Source organism: Phoca vitulina, unplaced genomic scaffold, assembly GCF_004348235.1.
Source record: "Phoca vitulina isolate PV1807 unplaced genomic scaffold, GSC_HSeal_1.0 scaffold47, whole genome shotgun sequence".
In the NCBI taxonomy this organism is placed as follows: Eukaryota; Metazoa; Chordata; class Mammalia; order Carnivora; family Phocidae; genus Phoca; species Phoca vitulina.
Genome location: NW_022589750.1, coordinates 6,683,470 through 6,705,108, shown reverse-complemented (window position 1 = coordinate 6,705,108; position 21,639 = coordinate 6,683,470). Strand labels below are relative to the sequence as shown.

The 21,639-nt window shown below is 39.0% G+C and overlaps 1 protein-coding gene across 3 annotated transcripts in view; it reads right to left on the bottom strand.

Annotated features, from left to right (window-relative positions):
* ARHGAP44 (Rho GTPase activating protein 44) overlaps positions 1-21,639 on the bottom strand; it is a 160,967-nt gene that overhangs the window by 73,062 nt on the left and 66,266 nt on the right. The window lies entirely within an intron of this gene.

Here is a 21,639-nt window from a genome sequence, read left to right as displayed (position 1 = left end):
GCAGAGATGTCTAATAAGAGAAAAAATCCTGGGATTGACTGGGAACTGTAAATCCTCCGGCAAACAAGATCCTCTGCAGACTCTTCTGCTATGGCCTGGAACCTGGATGAAGGACAGCAAACACGCTTCTTTCTTTCCAGACATTCTTTTTTTACATAACAGAATTAAGTATGTTCCCCAACCTGTACCGCATGGCCTCCCCCAAATAAGCAAGTAAAAGAAACAAATCTGAGCAGGGATCAATAAACAGCAAAGAAGGAGAAAACACTGAGTTCTGGTGACAAATGCAAACGCCACCACGGAGATATGGCAACCAAGTGTTAGGTGCCCCCACCACAAAGTGGGGGGGCTTGAACCTGAGATGAACACATTCCAAGAAAGAACTTGGACACGGGCTGGAGGGGCCCCAACCAATTAGCAACCCCTGCGTCACATCCGGGGAGAATGAGAATCTTCTTTGGAGCAAAGCATTCTCAATTTCTTGTCTGGAGAATCTCAGAGATAAGGTTCAGTCAATGATTTCTCTCGCATAGATGTGTTCTCTGTGTCTCTGGGAGTCTCTCCTTCTCACGCTCACACATCCAAAGTGCAAATTCCTCTGAAAACAAACTGTCAACACTAAAGGTACCGAGAAAGAAGAAACAACATACGGAGAGCCTGGAGAACATCAATGACCAGAGTTATCAAAGACTGTGACATATGTATGAAATATTGAAGAACAAATGATATATTGAAGTAAGAGTGTGAGAGGGCTTCTGCTTCTGGGAGGATGGAGTGAACACATTTCACCTATTCCCCCTCACTAAGTAAAAACAAAACCCTGGGATCTTATGTATAAAACAAACAAGAGGGCGCCTGGGTGGCTCAGTTGGTTAAGCGACTGCCTTCGGCTCAGGTCATGATCCTGGAGTTCCGGGATCGAGTCCCGCATCAGGCTTCATGCTCAGCGGGGAGTCTGCTTCTCCCTCTGACCCTCCTCCCTCTCATATGCTCTCGCTCTCTCAAATAAATAAATAAAATCTTTAAAAAAAAAAAAAAAAAAAAACAAGAACGGCGCCTGGGTGGCTCAGTTAGTTAAGCATCGGCCTTCAGCTCAGGTCATGATCTCAGGGTCCTGGGATGGAGTCCCACATCGGGCTCTCTGCTTAGCAGGGAGCCTGCTTCTCCCTCTTCCTCTGCTTGCTGCTCCCCCTGCTTGTGCTCGCTCTCTCCCTCTCTCTCTGTGAAATAAATAAATTCTTTAAAAAATAATAAAAAAAAAAAATAAAGAAGAAAACTCTGCAAGGTGGACAGGAGGCAGCCTGGCTAGGCACCACCAGACCCGATGAATGGCATGGCGTGGTGGGGATTTCTGCTTCATATATTCCACACATGGAGCTTCAGAAGCTGTGAACCAAAATACCACTGAGGACAGCCAAAACAAGCCCAACAAAAGCCAGGTCTCTGTAGCCAAAGGATCAGAAACAAGCAACCTGGCAAGATAGGAAATGTTTATAGACAATAATTGCTCACTCGAGCCAAATGCTACAGGAAAAACAAACAAACAAAAAGCCACAAAAAACTGTTGTCCTACCCCACCCATACCAGCAAACGCTGGGAAGGGAGCCTAGCCTTCCACACTTGCCAGGCTATATAACAAGGCACTCAACCCTCCCCACCTCCTCCTGGCCAGTGTAGCATCAGAAACGTCTGAGTATGGAGCTGGGACATTTGTCACTGCTGGGCGGTAACAGTGGAAACCATATGAGCCGTCCACACATCTACCCTCACCTGGTGGTGACAAAACATCCCTCTCCCTCCCTGCAGAGGTTGTGTAACAGTAGGCACAGGAGGGAGTCAGGACTCTCACCATCATCCAGTAATAACAAACCATCCTTTGCCAGGGCATCAATGCAAGCCAAATGGATAGCCATAACAAACCACTCCCACCCCTCCCAGTTAGGGAGGTATCTGTGAAGGCCCAATGGGGAGTCAGAATTCCCACTCCCGCCCAGCAGTCATGAGCAGCACCACCCCCTTGGGGGAGCCAGTGAAGGCCAAGAGGCGAACCCGGACTTCTGTTTCCACCTGGCAGTAACAAAGCAGAATTCTCCCTTCCCCTGCTGGAATGATATCAGAGAAAATCAGCTAAAAGAGAAAGTTTAAATAAAACCCAGAATTTCATAATATAATATGATACTCAAGTTTCAATTAAAAATTACTTATCATATCAAAAATCAGAAAGATCTCAAATTGAATGAAGACAATCAATAAATGCCAACAGCAGAATAACAAAGATGTTTGAATTATCTGACAAAGACTTTAAAGCATTCACTGTGAAAATGTTTTGATGAACATTTATGAACGTGCTTGAAACAAAACAAGAACAAAAACTAAAAACAAAGTCTCAGAACAGAAGATTAAAAAAGAACAAAATGGGGGTGCCTGGGTGGCTCAGTCAGTTAAGTGTCTGCCTTTGGCTCAGGTCATGATCCCAGGGTCCTGCTCAGCAGGGAGCCTGCTTCTCCCTCTCTCTGCCTGCCACTCCCCCTGCTTGTGTGCACTCTCTCTCTCTTTCCCCCATCTCTCTCTGTTGAATAAATAAAAATCTTTAAAAAAAAAAAAATGAAAATTTTAAAGTTGAAAAATGCAATAATCTAAATTGAAAAATCGTGGTCGACAGGTTCAACTCTAGAATGAAGGAAGCAGAAGAAAAATCAGTAAACTGGAAGAAAGCATAACAGAAATTTCCCAGTCTAAAAAACAGCAAAAATAGACCAAATGGACAAACAAAAACAAGGGACCTGTGGAATTATAACACAGGATTTTAAATATTTATGTCATCAGAGTCCCAGAAGAGGGAAAAGAAGGTAGGGATGGAAAAAATACTCAAAGGAATAATGGCTGAAAACTTCCCAAATTTGGTAAAAGCCGTAATATTCAAGAAGCTGAGCAAACCCAAACAGGATAAACATAAAGAAGTCCTCACCAAGACTCAGTCAAATTTCTGAAACTAAAGACAAAGACTTGATGGCAGAGAGACAAAAATCATACCTTATTAACAGAGGGGAAACAATTCAAAATACAGAAGGTTTCTGATGAGAAATTACAGAGGACAGAAGGAAGTGGCACACCATTTTTCAAATACTGATAGAAAAGAATGGCTAACCTACAATCTATTCAATGAAAATATCCTACAGGAATGAAAAAAAAATCAATATATTATCAGGTAAAGGAAAACAAACAAAATGTGTCATCTGCAGGCTTGCCTTAAAGAATTGCTAAAGAAGTTCTAAACAAAAAACAAACAACCTTGAAGTATCAGGAAGGAAAAAAAAATCCTGGTGATCAAAAATAGTAAATAAAATTGTCTTCTTTCTCCTCTTGAGCCTTCTAAATTGATGGTTGAAGCAAAATTTATAACACTGTGTATGTGGCTCTAAATGTATGTAGAGGAAATACTTAATACAATTATAATTGGGAGAGTATAAAGGGACATAAAAAAAGTAAAGTTTCTAGATTTTATTCAAACTGGTTAAATAATGGTCCCAGTAGACTGTGATAAGCTATGTATACATAATACCTAGACCCACCACTAAAATAGCTACACAAGGATATACACTCAAAAATGCTACAGAGAAATAAAAATGTAATCTAACCCAGAAGGGAAGAAAAAGAAAACAAAACAATGAAAAACAGATATAAAACCAAAAATGAAATGGACTTAAGCCTTAAGATAGCCAGACTTAGGTTAAATGTAAATGGCCTAGATATGCTAATTAAAAGACAGAGATTGGCAGAGTGGGTTAAAAAATATGTTGTCTAGGGCCACCTGAGTGGCTCAGTCGGTTAAGCATCTGCCTTCGGCTCAGGTCATGATTCCAGGGTCCTAGAATGGAGCCCTGCATTGGGCTCCCTGCTCCGCGGGAAGCCTGCTTCTCCCTCTCCCTCTGCCCCACCCCCACTCATACTTTTTCTCTCTCTCAAATAAATAAAACGTTTAAAAAAAAAATGTTGTCGACAAAAACCTCACTTCAAATATAATTATATAAGTAGATTGAAAGTAAAATTGTAGAAAAATATACCACGTAAACATTAGTCAGAAGCAAGCAGGAGTGACTATATGAACGTATAAAGTAGATTTCAATACAGAGAAGGGGTGCCTCTCTGTCAAATAAATTTTAAAAAAAAGGAATAGACAATTTTTAACAAGATTTATTTATTTGACAGAGTCTCTTTCTCTGAGAGAAAAGAGAAACAGAGCACAAGCAGGGGGAGCGGCAGAGGGAGGGGAAGAAGCAGGCTCCCCACTGAGCAGGTAGCACAACATGGGGCTTGATGCCAGGTCCCTGAGATCACGACCTGAGCCAAAGGCAGACGCTTAACCAACTGAGCCACCCAGGCACCTCAGGAATAGACAATTTAAATAATCCTATAATAGTAGGAAATTGAATTTGTACTATTAAGTAACCCCCCACAAAAAATCTTCAGGTCCAGAAGGCTTCACAAAAGAATTCTACCAAATGTTTAAAAAAGAATTAACACCACTTCTACCCAATCTCTTCCAGAATACAGAAGAGGAAGGAACACTTCCCAATTCATTTTATGAAGGGAGTATTCTTTTGATACCAAAACCAAAGAACAGTTAAAAAAAAAAAAGATAACTATAGACTAATATTCCTCATGAATATAGGTGTACGAATCCTTAACAAAACATTACCAAATAGGGCACCTGGGTGGCTCAGTTGGTTAAGCGACTGCCTTCGGCTCAGGTCATGATCCTGGAGTCCCGGGATCGAGTCCCACATCAGGCTCCCTGCTCAGCGGGGAGTCTGCTTCTCCCTCTGACCCTCCCCCCTCTCACGCTCTCTCATGCTCTCTCTCTCAAATAAATAAATAAAATCTTTAAAAAAAAAAATTACCAAATAGAATTCAGTAATATATAAAAATAATTATTCACCATTATCAAGTTGGGTTTGTTCCAGGGATAGTATTCCAGGGATCTGAAAATCAATCAGTGTAATCCATCATATTAAATACAGACTGAAGAAGAAAAACCTGATCACATCAAGTGACATAGAAAAAAGCATCTGACAATGCAATTCAATTCAAAACCCATTCTTGGTGAAAACTTTCAGAAAGCTGGAAATAGTAGGGGACTTCCTCAACTTAAATAACATCTGCAAAACAAAACAAGACACAAAATCAACAAAAAAATCCTACAGTTAACATTATACTTAATGGTGAAAGATTAGTGTTTCGCGCCCTAAGACAGAGATCAAGGCAAGTACGTCTGACCTTGACACTCATCCGACATGGTGCCACAAGTCTGAGTCAGCGCAATAAGACAAGAAAAGTAAACAAAAAGGAAACAGATCTGGAAGGAACAAATTTAAATGTCCCTATTTACAGATGACATTATTGTCCATGTAGAAAATGCCAAAGAATCTACAGGGAAAAAATACCTAAAACTAACAAATGAGTTCAACAAGGTTGTATGACATGAGGTAAACATACAAAAATAAAATTTACATCTATATACTGGTAATGAACACATGAATCCTGAGATTAAAAATTAAATGCCATTGACAACTGCTACAAAAAATAAAATACTTACCTACAAATCAAAATATGTACAGAAGGTATGTGCTGGAAACCACAAAATGCTTATGACAAATCAAAGAAGCTCTAAATAAATGGAGACACATACTGTGTGGATTGGAAAATGCAACATAATAAAGATATCAATATTTAAAAATTAGTTATAGATTAAATGCAGTCCCAATAAAAATTTCAACAGGATTTTTTGTAGATACAGCCAAACTGAATATAAAATCGATATAAGACTGAGAAGGAAGTAGAAGATCTAAAATAATTTTTAGAAAAAATAAATTTGTAGGACTCACTACCTAATGTTAAGACTTCTTTAAGTCATCAAAAGAGTATGGTGGTAAAAGACAGAAAGAGCAATAGGACAGAATAAATAAGAAAGATCTAGACAATATAACCAACTGATTTATGACAACAGTGAAAAGGCCATTCAAAGGAAGAAAAATAGTCTTTCCAACAAATTGTTCTGATAAAACTGAATATTCATATGCAAAAAATATGAACCTTGACCCATACTTCACATCATGTATAAAAACTAACTCATAATAGTTCACACACCTAAGTATAAAACATAAGATTATAAAACTTTTGAAGAAAATATATGAGAAAATATCTTTGACCTTGGGTTAGGCAATGAGTTCTTAGATACGATATCAAAAGCATGATCGATGCCCTTCAACAGATTAATGGATAAAGATGTGGTCCATACATACAATGGAATATTACTCAGCCATCAGAAAGGATGAATACCCAACTTTTACATCAACATGGATGGGACTGGAGGAGATTATGCTAAGTGAAATAAGTCAAGCAGAGAAAATCAAGTATCATTATGGTTTCACTTATTTGTGGAACATAAGGAATAGCATGGAGGACATTTGGAGAAGGAAGGGAAAAATGAAGGAGGGGGGGAAACCGGAGGGAGAGATGAATCATGAGAGACTATGGACTCTGAGAAACAAACTGAGGGTTCTAGAGGGGAAAGGGGTGGGAGGATGGGTTAGCCTGGTGATGGGTATTAAAGAGAGCACGTACTGCATGGAGCACTGGGTGTTACACGAAAACAATGAATCGTGGATCACTACATCAAAAACATGATGTATTGTATGGTGACTAACGTAACATAATAAAATAAAATTTAAAAAATAAATAAATAAAATAAAATAACTGATTAAAAAAAACCAAAAAAACCCAAAAGCATGATCCATGGAAGAAAAAGAACTGATGCATTAAACTTCATCAAAACTAAAAGCTTTTGCTCTATGAAAGGCAGTGTTAAAAACTGGAAAGACAACCCACAGAAAGAGAAAATATTTGCAGGTCAGATACATGACAAAAGAATCATAGCCAGAATATATAGAGAACTTTAAAACTCAACAATAAGAAAAAAGTCCTATTAAAAAATGGGCAAAAAAATCTGAACAGAAGCTTTATCGAGGAAGATATATGGATGGCAAATAAGCACAGGAAACACTTCTCAACATTATCCATTAGGAAAATGCAAATTAATACCCAAATGAGGTAATGCTATTAACGTGGCAAAAATACCATCACCACCGACAACAAATATCAAACCTCACCATATTAAGTTCTGGAGAGGATGTAAAGCAATTGTAACTCTCCCACATTGCTGGGAGCTGAGGGCAACGCAGAATGTTTTCCCCTATGGAAGACAGCTGGGCAGTTTCTTACAAACTTGAACATACACTTGCCATACGATCTAGCAAGGCTACCTTAGAGAAAATAAAATTTACATTCACACACACACTCTTACAACATCTCACGAATGTTCACAGCAGCTTTACTTGCAATGACAAAAAGCTGGAAGCAACCCAAACCGTCAACAAGTGAGTGGATTAACAACAGAACACTACTCAGCAATAAAAAGGATGGGAGCACTAATGCATGCCACAACTAGATAGATCTCAGAAACATGAGGCTCAGTGAGAATAGCCAATTTCAGGTTAAGGTGATAGACAGCTCCCTACCTGTTTGTGGGTGGTGGTTACACAAATCCATGTGTGTTAAAACTCAGAGAACTGCACTGAAAAAGTGAGGTGTACTTTGTGCAAATTTTTAAAGTAAAAAAATAATTTTTTCCAAAGATTTTATTTGAGATAGAGAGTGCGTGTGCATGAGCGGGGGACAGGGTCAGAGGGAGAGGAAAAAGCAGACTCTCCTTTGAGCAGGGAGCCCTATTGGGGGCTGGATCCCAGGACCCCGAGATCATGACCTGAGTGGAAGGCAGACACTTAACCAACTGAGCCACCCAAACGCCCCTAAAAAAAATTTTTTTTTTTTTTTAAGAAAACTGAGATAATAGACAATAGTTTAAGTTAAGGAGGGAAGATAACTGGAATCAAGTATTCTAAGCTCCCAGTACTGGTTGTTGGGAGGTAAAGTGATCATTTAGATTTTGTTAGGCTAAAACATGATAAACATTTGAAGGGCAGCACTAAAAGAGTAGACACAGACTATGTATCTTCCACACTAATAGAGGCAAAAATACAAAAACCGCCTAACAACCCACAGTAAAAACTCAATGAATCAAAACGAGGGGAAAAGACAGGAGTAGGTAAAGGCGTATAAGAAAAAAAGAAAAAATAGCACAAAGTAAAATGGCAGACATCAGTTCAAATATATTATTAATAAAAGTGGGCTAAATATGTCAGTTAAAAGCTAAAGATGTTCAGCTCAGAAATAATAATAAAATAAAAAAAAGTCTAGCTCTATGCTAATTCCAAGAACTGTATCTGAAATATAAAGAATCGGGAAGATTGAAGAGAAGAAGAAAAAAAAAACACATACCAGGCTATTTTTAATTAATATTATATTATTGCTGGCCAGAAAAGACTTTGAGGAAAAAACAAAACAAAAAACCAAAACCACACCAAAAACCAAAAAAAGACATTATAAGGGAGAGAGGAACCCAATACAATGAAAAAGTTTACCTCATCAAGAGCCTGTAAGAATTCTGAACTTGGATGTACCTGATTAGAATCACAAAATATATAAATCAAAACTGATAAGAGCACTTTAGGAAAGCCCTAAAAAATGTACCATAATAGAAGTGTCATCATTAATTAATGAGGTAAAGCACACACACACACACAAAGTTAGGAAAGATATAGAGGATTTGATAAACATAAGTTAACAGATTTATCTGACAGACACACATGGAACCCTGAATCTAATCATTATAGAATATAAATTCTTCTCATGCACATAAGTATTCATTTCCAAAAATTAACCACTTAGTAGCCTATAAAGCACATCTCAACAAACACCAAAGGACAGATGCCACACAATGTTCTCTTACCCCAATGCAATTTAAATTGAAATAATTAGCTAAAAAATTAAAAATTTTTTTAAGATTTTATTTATTATTTGTCAAAGAGAGAGAGAGCATGCGCATGCACAAGCAGGGGGAGGGGCAGGCAAAGTAGAGGGAGAAGCAGGCTCCCAGCTGAGCAGGGAACCTGATATGGGACTCAATCCCAGGACCCTGGGATCACGACCTGATCTGAAGGCAGACGCTTAACTGAGCCACCCAGGCATTCCTAAAAAGTTAAAATTTTAAAAAACACATATACAAGATTTAGAAACTTTAAAACAATTGTGAATAGCTTATAGGTCAAAAAGAAATGGCTAGAAATTTAAAATATTTAGAATTGAACAATTAAAATATCAAACTTGTCACCAAAGTGATAATTTAAAAAAATATAGAAACTCAAATGCTTATTTTAGAAGAGAGGCTGAAAATACTTGAGAAGCATAAGCAGAATAAAATTCAAGAAATGAGAAGGAAGAAAATAACAAAGGGAAGAAATTAGTAAAATAGAAAAATACATGTAATAAAATCAACAAAGTCAAAAGTTAATTCTTTGAAAAGACTAAAAAAATAGCCAATCTCTACAGGATTTATCCAGAAAGAGAGAGAGAGAAGGAAACAATAATAGGAAATAAAAGTGGAATATAACGGGATACTACAGAGATTAAAAAGATAAATGAAAGTTATGAACAGCTTTATTTGAAAACAGACAAAATGGCCAAAGAGCTAGAAAAATAAAGCAAGCCCAAACTGACTCAAGAACAAACAGGAAGTCTGAATAGTCCTATAAACCTTTAAAAAACAGTGAAGTCCTATAAACCTTTAAAAAACAGAAATATCTGTCCACAAGGAAAAAAGAAGACCAAGATATTTAACAGGGAACTTTTCAACAAATGCTTCTTTCCAAACTTGTATAAACTCTTCAAAAGAATAAAAAAAAGCAACACACACGCTCATTCCAAGAGATAAGTAGATAACTTGTTATCAAAACTAAACAAGGATGCACAAAGAAAATTACAGACTGGTCCTATACATTAACAATCATACAAATATCCTCAAAAAAATAAATTAGCACATTATGAACAAATTAGATTAATCGCTGGAATGTAAGAGTGTTTTTTCTTTTTTAAAAGATTTTATTTTTAAGTAATCTCCTACACCCAACGTGGGGCTCGAACTCAAAACCCCGAGATCAAGAGTCACATGTGCCACCAACTGAGCCAGCCAGGCACCCCAGAGTGGTTTAACTTTAGATATCTGCAAGTGTAATTCATCACACTGACAAATTAAAGGATAAACCATGACTACCTCAAACAATGCAGACAAAATATTTAATAAAACTCAATGCCTATTCATAATAAATAGTAAAAATAAGGAAAATCCTTACCTTTGTTTTTTAAAGTGTACCTATAAAACGTTATTCTTACTGGGAACATGTTGAAAATATTCCCTTTAAAGTTAAGAATAAGGGGCGCCTGGGTGGCTCAGTCGTTAAGCGTCTGCCTTCGGCTCAGGTCATGGTCCCAGGGTCCTGGGATCAAGCCCCGCATTGGGCTCCCTGCTTGGCGGGAATTCTGCTTCTCCCTCTCCCACTCCCCTGGCTTGTGTTCCCTCTCTCACTGTGTCTCTCTCTCTCAAGTAAACAAATAAAATCTTTAAAAAAAAAATAAAGTCAAGAATAAGACAACAATGCCTAGTATCACCTTCTCGCTGGCTCAGTAAGTAACTGAAATAGATTTAAAAACTGTAGAGAAAGAACCTAAACTGACATAATCTATAGAAGTTATTAAAAATAATGAAAGTTTAGAATGATAGCTTGATATAAGAGCAATATATCAATATAACCAGCCAATACTTAGAAAATCTAATTTTAAAAATCACTTAACACAGAAAAAAAAAGAATAAATTTAATAAAAGATGGGCAATATCTTATGAAGAAAAATCAGTAGAAGACATTAACAAAAAGACAAATTGAGAGCTACACTGGATTTATGGATAGAAAGAATTAACTTTGTAAAGATATCAGTTCTCTTTATACCAATGGAACTTCAATAAAAATTCCAAATAAGGACTTTTAGAAACTAATTTAGGGGCACCTGGGTGGCTCAGTTGGTTAAGTCTGCCTTTGGCTCGGGTCACGATCTTGGGGTGCTAGGATCGAGGCCCGCATCAGGCTCTCTGCTTGGCGCAGAGTCTGCTTCTCCCCCTCCCTCTGTGGTCTCTCTTGCTCTCTCTCAAATAAATAAACAAATAAAATCTTAAAAGAAAACTAATTTAATGAGGCGAATCTAAAACTTATATGAAAATGCAAAGACATAAGAAAAAACCACGGTCATCCTTAGGAAGAACAGGCTGGGGGAGTTTCATTACCAGATACTGAAACTGACTAAAGTCAAAGCAATTAAGACAGTATTATATCAGTGTTCACACTGAACGTGAGAACAGAAGAGTGTGTCTAGGAATAGACCCACACACGAGAAAATGATAGATGATAGAGGTGTGATCCCGGATTGCAGAAAAGATGTGTTATTCAATATGTAGTGCTGAGTCAATTGCATACCCCTTCCCCAGAAAAAAAAGAAAAAGAAAAGAAAATGAGAGTTCTACCCAAAACCATGCATAAAAACCAAGTCCCAATGAATGAAAGACTTAAATTTAAACACAAGATATTAAAACTAAGAAAATACATCTACAATGTCTTATATTTCTGACCATGGAATGAGACTTCGGAGGAAAAAAAGATGAACCATAAAAGAAAAGAATAATAAATATGTTTACATAAAAATTAACTTCTGTTACAGTAGTTGAGAAAAAAAAAATAATGAAAAGAGAGTCAGAAAATGGAGGAAGATATATGTAAAAAAACAAATATAACTGCCAAAGGATTAACATTCATATTGTATCAAAAAGTTCCAAAAGTCAATGAAAAAACAATCAACTCTATAGAAAAATAGGCTAAAGACTAGCACTTCTTAGATGAGAAACTTCTAATCATTAACAAATATATAAAAATATGGCCAACCTCATTAGTAACCAGGAATACACAAATTAATCTACAGAGAAATACAGTTCTCTATCTACCAGCCTGACAAAAATATCTGACAATTCCAAACAGTGAAGATAGGGAGTAAGGGAAATCTCTAAAAAGCACTACTCTAAGTATAAATTGTTAAAAAGCATTGTAGAAAAACAATGTGTCATTATCTGGTACATTTGACACTGAAACTCAGTACCCAAATGAAACATCTTTTAAGAGCACAATACAGAATATTTACTCATATTATTCTGAAGTGCTCTAATATTTTCTACTATGCTCACTAAATTGATTCTATTATCTCTAATAGGTTGGAACCTGTATTCAAGAAACACTATCCTAGAGGAACCCCCACACATTTACCAGGAGACATTTACAAAAAATTCCTAGCAGTTTTTTGTTTTTGTGGGTTTTTTGTAAAATAAAAAAAAAATTAGGGGAAAAAAGTCCATCAAATAGAGAATAAAGATGCACCAAAAATAATAAGATACCTAGGAATAAGCCTAACAAAGAGGTCAAAGACCTGTACTCTGAAAATTGTAAACACTGATGAAAGAAACTGAAGATGACAAAGAAATGGAAAGATATTCCATGCTCATGGATTGGAAGAATAAATATTGTTAAAATGTCTATACTACCCAAAGCAAGCTACACATATAATGCAATCCCTATCAAAATACCAACAGCACTTTTCACAGAACCAGAACAAACAATTCTAAAATTTGTATGGAACCTCAAAAGACCGTGAATAGCCAAAGCAATCTTGAAAAAGGAAAAGAGAGCTGGAAGCATCACAAGTCCAGATTTCAAGTTATATTTCAAACCTTAATCATCAAAACAGTAGGATACTAGCACATGCAGACACACAGATCAATGGAACAGAACAGAATCCAGAAATAAACCCACAATTATATGGCCGATTAATCTTTGACAAAGCAGGAAGGAATATCCAATGGGAAAAAGTCTCTCGAACAATGCCTGTTGGGAAAACAGGACAACTACATGCAAAAGAAGGAACCTGGACCACTTTCCTACACCACACACAAAAATAAACTCAAAATGGATTAAAGACCTCAATGTGTGTGAGACCGTAAAAATCCTAGAAGAGAGGACAGGCGAGGCGGTAACTTGTTTGACATTGGCTGTGGCGATTTCTTTCAAGATATGTCTCCTGAGGCAAGGGAAACAAAAGCAAAAGTAAACTACTGGGACTTCACCAAAATAAAAAGCTTCCGCAAAGCGAAGGCAAACATCAAACTAAAAGGCAACCAACGGAATGGGAGTAGATGTTTGCAAATGACATATCTGATAATGAGTTAGTATCCAAAATATATAAAGAACTTGTAAAACTCAACACCCAGAATCCAAACAATCCAATTAAAAAATGGGCAGAAGGCATGAACAGACATTTCTTCTCCAAAGATATACAGAGCGGACCAACAGACACAGAGCGGACCAACAGACACATGAAAAGATGCTCAACATCACTCATCATCAGGGAAATGCAAATCAAAACCACAATGGGATACCACCTCACACCTGTCAGAATGGCTAAAATCAACAACACAAGAAACAACAGGTGTTGGCGAGGATGTGCACTGTTTGGTGGGAATGCAAACTGGTGTAGTCACTGTGGAAACAGTATGGAGGTTCCTCAGAAAGTTAAAAAGAATTATGTCATGATCCAGTAAATCACAGGATTGGGTATTTACCCAAAGAATACAAGAATACTAATTCAAAGGGATACCTGTACCCCATGTTTATGGCAGCATTATTTACAATAGCAACGATATGGAATCAGCCCAAGTGTCCATCGAATGATGGATAATGAAGATGTGGTCTATATATAGAATATTACTCAGCCATAAAAAGAAGAATGAAATCTGGCCGTCTGCAATGACAAAGATGGAGCCAGAGGGCATAATGCTAAGTGAAATAAGGCAGTCAGAGAAAGACAAATACCATATGATTTCACTCACATGTGGAATTTATGAAACAAAACAAAGAGCAAAGGGATAAAAATTAAAGAGACAAATCAAGAAACAGATTTTTTTTTTTTTAAAAGATTTTATTTGAGAGCGAGGAAGCAAGAGAAAGAGCATGAGCAGGGGGGAGGGGGAGAGAGAGAGGGAGAAGCAGACTCCCTGCTCAGCAGGGAGCCTGATGGTGATTCTTGGAAGTTCAATGCCGAATAGGGAAAATAAATAACAGAAGGACTACTTAAATTATACCATTTTCATAAAGTTCAAAACCAAACACCACTGAACAACATACTGTTAAGGGATAAAATAGGTGTAGTCAAATGAAAAGAAAGCAAGATTATACTCGCAAAATTCAAATAGTGGTTATCTCCAAAAAAAGAAGATAGACTGGATTTGGAGGAATACACAGGTGGCTTCAATGTAACTGGTAGTGAGTTGTTTCTAAATTTGTGTAGTAGGTTCATGGCTCTCCTAATGTTTCAAAACATACAAGAATACAGCTAATCTATGTATTAAACAATAGGTAATATAACAAAATAACAAAAACCAAGCATTAAGTATCAAGCATAAACTTTTTAAAATTTTTTATTGTTATGTTAATCACCATACATTACATCATTAGTTTTTTTTTTTTTTTAAAGATTTTATTTATTTATTTGAGAGAGAGAGAATGAGAGAGAGCACATGAGAGGGGGGGAGGGTCAGAGGGAGAAGCAGACTCCCTGCCGAGCAGGGAGCCCGATGCGGGACTCGATCCAGGGACTCCAGGATCATGACCTGAGCCGAAGGCAGTCGCTTAACCAACTGAGCCACCCAGGCGCCCCAGACAGCATGTTTTTGATGTAGTGTTCCATGATTCATTGTTTGTGCACAACACCCAGTGCTCCATGCAGAACGTGCCCTCTTTAATACCCATCACCAGGCTAACCCATCCCCCCACCCCCCTTCCCCTCTAGAACCCTCAGTTTGTTTTTCAGAGTCCATAGTCTCTCATGGTTCGTCTCCCCCTCCAATTCCCCCCCTTCATTCTTCCCTTCCTACTATCTTCTTTTTTTTCTTAACATATATTGCATTATTTGTTTCAGAGGTACAGATCTGTGATTCAACAGTCTTGCACAATTCACAGCGCTCACCATAGCACATACCCTCCCCAGTGTCTATCACCCAGCCACCCCATCCCTCCCACCCCCCACCACTCCAGCAACCCTCAGTTTGTTTCCTGAGATTAAGAATTCCTCATATCAGTGAGGTCATATGATACATGTCTTTCTCTGATTGACTTATTTCGCTCAGCATAACACCCTCCAGTTCCATCCACGTCGTTGCAAATGGCAAGATCTCATTCCTTTTGATGGCTGCATAATATTCCATTGTATATATATACCACATTCAAGCATAAACTTTTATAAATGATTACCACAATCCCACAAGTCTAAAAACAAACCAAAAAATTATGCCCATCAAGCCTGGGTAGCTCAGTCAGTTAAGCATCTGCCTTCGGCTCAGGTCATGATCCCGGGGTCCTGGGATCGAGCCCCGCATCGGGCTCCCTGCTCAGCGGGAAGCCTGCTTCTCCCTCTCCCACTCCCCCTGCTTGTGTTCCCTCTCTCGCTGTGTCTCTGTCAAATAAAAAAAAGAAAAGAAAGAAAGAAAGAAAAAGAAAAAAAAAATAAATAAAAAATAAATTTAAAAAATTATGCCCATCAGATTTTCTATATTCTGGTGTAAAAAAATAGCAATAATACCCACACACGCCTCTCACGTATCATATACCATATATATGCAAAATGTATATATAAACATAAAATATATACCATGTCATTAATTACATATATATATATATATATAAATTTTTAAGTACACATAAATTTTATATATATAAACACTTTCTTTAAAGTTTTTACTACTTTTTGCTTAAAAGAAACAGCTGAGTTTCAGGGCATCCAGACAGTGAGCTAGGGCAATTACTCACACATCAACTACACGTAAACTAAAATAACCAACAAAAACACCCTAGCTACACAGCTGGTAAGAAAGTAACAAGCTCTGCTTCTCTGAAGGGAAGCATCTTGTGCTGGAGACAAATTCTGCTCAAGCCTGTTCTTAAAAATTTGGGGTCATAAACTTATTTGAAGATCCAAAGTATTTAAGAACATTCTAGAACACGTTATACTGAGGGAAAGACTCATCGATACTGAGTTGAAAGGAACAAGGAAGTCAGCCCAATTTTCCACTCCTCTGAGAGACTTCCTTCCATCACTCCCGAGGCATTTCAAGAGCATTACAGACTGACCAATGGAAGGTAATCTTCGGGGAAAGGAGGTGGGCTAGCAGGTGATGCTATTTTTAGGAAGCCTGGTATTTCTGGCCTCATCCTTGTAAATGAAAGACAGAGCATCATCCATTATCAAGACAATGAATACTATCTACCATTTTCAAGGGATGAGTCATTCCACAGGATGACAAGCACTGTGTGGTGACATCTGGGTACAAGTCATGTTTTTTTTTTTTTTAATTTTATTTTTTACATCAACAGACTAAAGCAAAACAGAGCCCCGGCAAACTCATCTAAAAATTGTGCATTGTTCTAGTTACGGGCTTCAGGAGAACAATCCACACCACCTACAAAAAAAATCTTGATTGTCATCAGCATTGTCATGAGTTTGCACGGTCATAGTGGCATTTCCCAAAATGTGTTTCATGAAAAAAAGACTCCTAAGGCACTGAAGAAAAAGATCCTGTGCACAACTAAGTTAAGGAAACACCGAATACTATGTTCTCCATTAATGGAGGCTCATTAAAATTTTAAAGGTTCTAAGAAGTCCTGCAGTAAATAAAATGCTTTAATGTGAGCTAGCCCATTATTTCCCAACTGTATACAAATATGAAACTATATTTCATATGACACCAAGTGCCGAATATGCTTTAGGAAATGTGAGGCAGAAGGGAACAGTCACTACACTACATCTTGATTCTGGAAATCTCCCCTGGGAGTTCTGGCCTCATCACAGAAAGACATTTAGTTGGACGGAGGACTAAAGCAATCAGGACTCCCCAGCTGCCATCACAGAAGTCCTTGAGCGAAGTAGTGAGGCTGCTTTTCAGGCAGAGAGAGTCTCCTTACAAACCATTTCAGATACGAGGTCACCAACTGGCCACACCCAAAAAATTGCCAAATCCTCTTCTTTCACACCACTAATATTTTGCAGCCCCTGTTTCTCCCTTTCTGTTTGGACAGTCCCAGGCTAGCCCCGCAGGGCTCAGCCCTGAACTGCCACTGGATCCTCCCAATTGAGGTTTGCATCTCCACCATCCTCACCCTCCCATGCATCCTTCACGCTGTCCTCAGACATTCTTCCCCAAATGCCTCCCGACTCCCTTTTGCCTAAAGCCTAGGAGGTGTTCTGGTAAGTGCTTTACAAGCATTTTGTCACTGTTTTAAAATGTATCCAGGGTTTGTTCCAATCAGATATGGTAAGACATGAAATTGACAGCCCTGAAGAAATGTATGCTCTGGGATTCCTACAATCAGGAGGCGCTGTGCACCATGCAGGGGGCAAAGAAAGTAAAGGCAAAGTGTGGGTAAGAGCCTTTATTGTAGTTTTCATTGAAAGGAATAAGGGAGGTAAACGTGAGCCAACTGAGCAGGTTTAGGACTGGATAGTTTGAATAATTTTGGTGGGCTCTGGGCTATCAGGGTGGTCCCTAGATGTCCAGTGCCTCGCCCTGGGTGACTTTAGGCAGAGGACAGTGTCCAGACTGCAAGAGCCTAATACAAGGTGGGGTGGAGGTACAGACTTAGGATTGGTTGGTCTGCATTTCAAAGATGTGCTTGCAGGCTAGTTCTTTGCTATTTCTAGAAATTAGCTGGCCCTGGGAGGGGCGGCATCTGCCAGTCAGTGAGGATGCAGATGCCAGAGCATCAAGGATACAGAAAATATAGTTCATTCAGTCACTCATTCCTTTAAAAACCTAGAAGGTGTTATTATACCCATTTTTTTATACATCGTCACAGCCTTCCCTAGACTTACAGCATCAGTGTCATTTAGAAACTTCTTAGAAATGCACATTCTCCAGCACCAGCTCAGACCTACGGAGGTGGAAATTCTGGGAGGGAGGGCCAGCAGGATGTGTTTCAAGTAGCCCTCCAGATGATTCTGAAGCATGCTAAGAAACCCTGGTGCATGGAATAAATTCTAAAATCCCTGCTCTGGAAAATCCCACTCTGAGTCAACAGATTTAGCTCTTCAAGGTCCTCTAAACTATCCCCATTCTTCTACTCCCAGCCATCCCCTGCCCTTCATTCTGTCCCTCTCCTACCCTGCCCTGCCTGATAAACTCTTTCTTTCCCTTGTTCCCACTGGGACTCAGCACCCCCTGCACTAGCACAGTACTGAGACAAAGCGAGTGCAGGTTTCCTTCCCTTGCTATCCAAAAGTACAGCAGTCCTGAGAAGCCTTTTCTAAGCTAAAATGAGGTAAAGGGAAGAAGCATGAATTTATACAGAATAATGTCTGAGCTGTTCCCAGATCCAAAAAAAAATAAAATAAAATAACCTCCCTTAAACATTTCTGATATCTGAGGACACATCTTGCTGACAGACGCACAAAACAAATCGAGGGAAAGCACAGATGCCCACAGACAGAGTTCAAGGCTACGGCAGCAGGACACTGAGGTGCTGAGTGTTCCTGGGAAGGAGGGTGGAGGGGTCACTCGTAATCCCTGGGGTGTGTGCTGCCTCTCCAACAGCTTGCTGCAAGACCAATGCTGAACGCTATTTTCTTTTTTCACCTTTTTTCATAAATGCAAAAATAAGCTTTGGATTTCCTTTCAGTTAGCAAAAACAGGTACTAACGTGGGTCTTTTGTAAAAGCAAAGTGGCACAAGTGAGAACTTTCCAATGGCGGGGGATGCCTGCACTCTGTAAATGCCTATTAAGATGGAGTACAACCTTGATAGAATTGGGCACAACTGCTTTTGCTCACTGTCTTGCCCTGACTTGCTTGTTACGGTAGACTCCGTTACCTGGCTCTCCTAAAGCCACTATCCACCACTGCCTTCTTTGCTATAGAAGGTAGAAGGCCAGTACGGACCCAGGGTCCCCTGAAATTCAGAGTACCTATGGGACCTGGTCCCAAGCCATGAGACAAAAGCAGAAGTGTGCTATAGGGTCATCCGGACAAGCTCTGCTTTCCTGCTAAAAATGAACAAGACACAGCTGTGGAGCCTTGTCACTTCTTCCTGTTTTGAATGCAGATACGATGGCAAGAGTGGTGGCAGCCATCCTGTAACCATGAAGGAGTGGCAAAGAGAAATGAAGAGGGACGCCTGGGTGGCTCAGTCGGTTAAGGGTCTGCCTTCAGCTCAGATCATAATCTCAGAGCCCCACACAGGGCTCCCTGCTTGGCAGGGAGTCTGTTTGTCCCTCTGCCCGCCCCCTCCCTGCCCCCCGCTCATGCTCTCTAATAAATAAAATCTTTAAAAAAAGAGAGCAATAGGGCTCCTGGTGGGCTCAGTTGGTTAAGAGTTGCCTTAGCTCTGGTCATGATCCTGGAGTCCCGGGATCGAGTCCCACATCGGGCTCCCTGCTCAGCAGGGAGTCTGCTTCTCCCTCTGACCCTCTTCCCTCTCGTGCTGTCTCTCATTCTCTCTTTCTCAAATAAATAAAATCTTTAAAAAAAATAAAATAAAAAAATAAAAAATAAAAAAAGAGAGCAAGAGAAATGAAGAGATGATGGACCTGACCTGATATCACTGAGTCATTGATCCAACCACTAACCCAACCACCAATTACACATGGGCTTATTTCTGAGAATAATAAACCGTCCAAAGCCAACCTAAGTGGATTCTCTGTTACAACAGCTCTATACAATCCCAGCTTAATATACTGGCAGTGGGGGATCTCGTCCTATGACTAATTTTATCCTGAGTAAAAGCATAATTATTTGTTATTCCTGAAATTGCCCATGGTTCTCCAGTCTTAAAATCATCAGAGCAATTATTAACTTTTCCCTAAAGGCCCTCACGGAACACCAAGCTGTACCAGGATGTACATCAGAGGGAAGGGGGCTGCAGTTGTTGAGAAAGGGTTCCTGAGGGGGGGGCACCGGTAGGCATTGAGGGTTTGGTAGGATCTGCCAGGCAAAGACATGGGAGAAGGTCCAAAATGGTGGAGCAACCACCACAGACACTCTCTTAGCACAAAAAAAGGCTATAAAATAGAGGATTCGGCTAAGGAGAGGAAAATTCCCTCTTGGGAATTAAGGGCGAAGAGAGAAATGGGGAGCAACGGGTAGCAAAGTTATTCTAAAGGTGGGACAAATCTGTATTTTCAAACCAACATGATAGCTGCGCTCTTTTGAGGCACAGAGAATGCTTACAGTAAGAACCAAAAAAGTATTACTAACTAGTTTCTTATGAGACCTTCAGGAAGAAAAAGATACCTATAAACCAAAAAAAAAAAAAAAAGAATGCTATGAAAAAGAACAGCTAGAACACAGGAAAAACTTCTGAAAGTAAATTATAATACAAGTCCCTGGGGTGGGGAGAGATAGGAAAAAAAATGGGAAATTATTTTTTTTTTAAGATTTTATTTTTAAGTAATCTCTATACCCAACATGGGGGCTTGAACCCACAATCCCACAATCCCAAGATCAAAAGTCACACGCTCCGGTGACCAAGCCAGCCAGGTGCCCCAGAATGGGAAATAATTTTAAAAGAGAGACAGACAGACGGAAATTATCCTAGAACTGAAAACGCACTCAAGTCCTCAAACTGCAAGGATCTGAGCTGTCAGACGCAGCCTGGAAATGAAGAAGAGCTCCTAAAAAGCTGGTGGAGAGGAGGATGACATCAAAGCTGCAGCGATCAGACCAGATGTAGAAATTATAAACAAGAACTGATGCTAGAATAAAACAGAACAATTCCAAAGTTCTTACTGAGAATCCATTTCAATCTAAAAAAAAAAAAAAAAAAATTGTACTATGGTAACTTGTCAGCCAAGTTAGAAGCAAAACAAAATCGTTTGTAGAAACAGAAAAGGAGAGAACCTCCTTTTCTGAGAAAACTCTTTGAGGACGCACTCCAGAAAAATCAGGGTAATACTTGAACCAAGTAAGAAATGACAGAACTAAGCCTGAGAGCAACAGGAGGATGCCCAGGATTCCAGCCCTGCAAGAGGCTTAGAAAGTAGCAAATCCACATCAAAATTCAGTAGCCTTTAAAGTGAGGAGCACAATCAAAATAATAGATGGAATGAGTAAGTTGCAAGGTATGAAAGCATAGGATTCTCCCACTAGGAACAAAGAAAAAAGGGTAATCCATACAATTCCAGGGGAAAAAATGCCCAAAAAAGATAGGATACGAATCAAAGTAAAGTGATGCATGACTGGAGAATCTGGTAGAATGTTAAGAAAGGGGATTCTATGTAGCCTTGGCACTATTCCGCTCTGTGTGATCAGGTCTCCAGAATGGGAAATGTCATTGACATAGTACTGGGCTCTGCAATCCACAATATTTAAGTAGCCATACAAGCACTTAATTGACTTTTGAACTTTTACAATCAGCCTAGGACAAAGCATGGAAGACCTAATGATGATGGTCCCGGGAAAGAAAGAAATGAGAAAAAGAGGAAGGGATGGAGGTAAAGAAAGGAAAGAGGGGTGCTTGGGAGGTTCAGTCGGGTAAGCGTCCAACTCTTGACT